We start from the raw sequence: 2,500 nt of genomic DNA, 5'->3' as shown, positions 1-2,500 counted from the left end.
CGCGCGAACACGCAAGCGTCCGCTCAATCATTCTGCAAACAGGAGGAGGCTGAGCTCCCCTGCACAATACACCTCGAAACCCTCTCAGGTCCCGGCGGCGCGCAGCGCCGTCCCAAGTACTTGGTCGGGTTCGAGAGAGGCGCAATCGCCCGGAGTTAGGCGAGTAGACGCTTTCGGTGCGACCACCCGTGCTCCCAACTGAGCTTGCCGCTGCCGACAGAGGCCCGGGAGCGTGCTGTCGTGGCATTGCCGGCGGGAGACAACACGCGCCACCTACGGTGACCGGCAGCTCCAACGCCAGCGCCACAGAAGGACAAAAGCCCCACTTGGGTGCCGAAGCGAACTCTCCCAGCACAGCGCACGCGCCAACACATCCGCACAGCTGCGATACAAACCACCAGCGAGAACCGCTGGGGGCGACCGAGCAGCAGACGGCGTCGCGGCGCCGAGCGCCGGGCGGCGGCGCATCCTCAACGCACACAGTCCTCAATCGGACCAGCACACTGAAGATGTCCACCGCGCTTCGCACCGGGCCCGCGAGGACCTACTTTGGCCGCACGGCGCCGCGCGCAGGGTGCGCCGGCGCGCAGCTGCGACGCCTGCCGCGTCCGTCGGCCGGCGCGCCTGCCACTGGCCGCCCCCACCAGCCGGCTGTAGCGCGTGCGCCCACGCACCGCGCGGCCAGCACGCCGGGAGGCGCCCCCTCACCGGCCGGGGACGGTCCCACCCAGCCACCGCCGCGTATCGCTTCACACCCAGATGCCGTTCAGTTTCGTCGGCATGGTGGGTATCGCTGGAACAACCGGTTCGTACCTCAACCTATCGTCGCCATCACCGATTCACCCCTAGCGAGAACAACCGCACCACAACAGGTTACCATTTGTTCATTTGCGTAACTTCACCAGAAAACGCAGGCGTCCATCGCCATTTGCAACTTCAACGATTATTGCATGCCTGTGTCAGGTGTCACGCCACACTACGTCTGCCCACATACACGCAACAAAATGTGCACGCCTAGACAATACGTGGAAGGTGGCCCCCGTACGTATGCGATGTCCATTGCTCGAACGACTGTCAACGGCCTCTGTAGCATGTCGCAGATATGGAACGCGGTGCACCATGCCATCACGGTGTGTGAGGAGAGACGACTAGGTCCGAATACATCAACAGACAGCTCATGCTGATCGCCATCCACGGCGTCCGTTCCTCCCACACGTCTCTATGGCGTACCACACTGCAATCCAGCTCTCATAGGGAGACGACACGTAGCTGCGTGCACAATATTTGCACTGTATGGTCCGCCGTTTTTGGGCGCAGTCGTTGTACGGTCACACATGTGCCACGATGTATCATTCGGTACATAAGGACGAATGTGCAGTACAGATTGTGGTTTACGCGTACGACATTAGCGGACGGTTGACACAGGCCGCACCACAACGTAGCCTGAGTACGTCGCATGCGAAGGGCATTGAACATGCAAACTTCTCACCAACCAGCTTGCGAAGGCAGGGGGGCAAGGTGGGGACGTGGGGAGGGGCGGCATGTACGTCCTGCTGCCATCCACATTACAGTGTACAGCAGGAGCATGTGGAAAGTCAGCAAGACTTGCAAGGTGTTTAACATGAAGCGATACACAGGGGAGCGGGCAGTGCGAGTAGCGAACTATATTGCGAGGGTTGCGGGTGGGCAACACTACACTAATTGAACGAGTCGTATAACAATTACAGAGCAGGTTTAGGCGACAACATGGGTTACGTTAGGGGACAACGTGGGTTACGTTAGGGGACAACGTGGGTTACTTTAGGGGACAACGTGGGTTAGGTTAAGGCACAACGTGGGTTAGGTTAAGGCACAACGTGGGTTAGGTTAAGGCACAACGTGGGTTAGGTTAAGGCACAACGTGGGTTAGGTTAAGGCACAACGTGGGTTAGGTTAAGGCACAACGTGGGTTAGGTTAAGGCACAACATGGGTTAGGTTAAGGCACAACATGGGTTAGGTTAAGGCACAACATGGGTTAGGTTAAGGCACAACATGGGTTAGGTTAAGGCACAACGTGGTTAGGTTAAGGCACAACGTGGGTTAGGTTAAGGCACAACGTGGGTTAGGTTAAGGCACAACGTGGGTTAGGTTAAGGCACAACATGGGTTAGGTTAAGGCACAACATGGGTTAGGTTAAGGCACAACATGGGTTAGGTTAAGGCACAACATGGGTTAGGTTAAGGCACAACATGGGTTAGGTTAAGGCACAACATGGGTTAGGTTAAGGCACAACATGGGTTAGGTTAAGGCACAACGTGGGTTAGGTTAAGGCACAACGTGGGTTAGGTTAAGGCACAACGTGGGTTAGGTTAAGGCACAACATGGGTTAGGTTAAGGCACAACATGGGTTAGGTTAAGGCACAACATGGGTTAGGTTAAGGCACAACATGGGTTAGGTTAAGGCACAACATGGGTTAGGTTAAGGTACAACATGGGTTAGGTTAAGGTACAACATGGGTT

Source organism: Schistocerca piceifrons, unplaced genomic scaffold (genome assembly GCF_021461385.2).
Source record: "Schistocerca piceifrons isolate TAMUIC-IGC-003096 unplaced genomic scaffold, iqSchPice1.1 HiC_scaffold_1044, whole genome shotgun sequence".
NCBI classification, from domain to species: Eukaryota; Metazoa; Arthropoda; class Insecta; order Orthoptera; family Acrididae; genus Schistocerca; species Schistocerca piceifrons.
Note: the sequence above shows the minus strand (reverse complement) of the source record.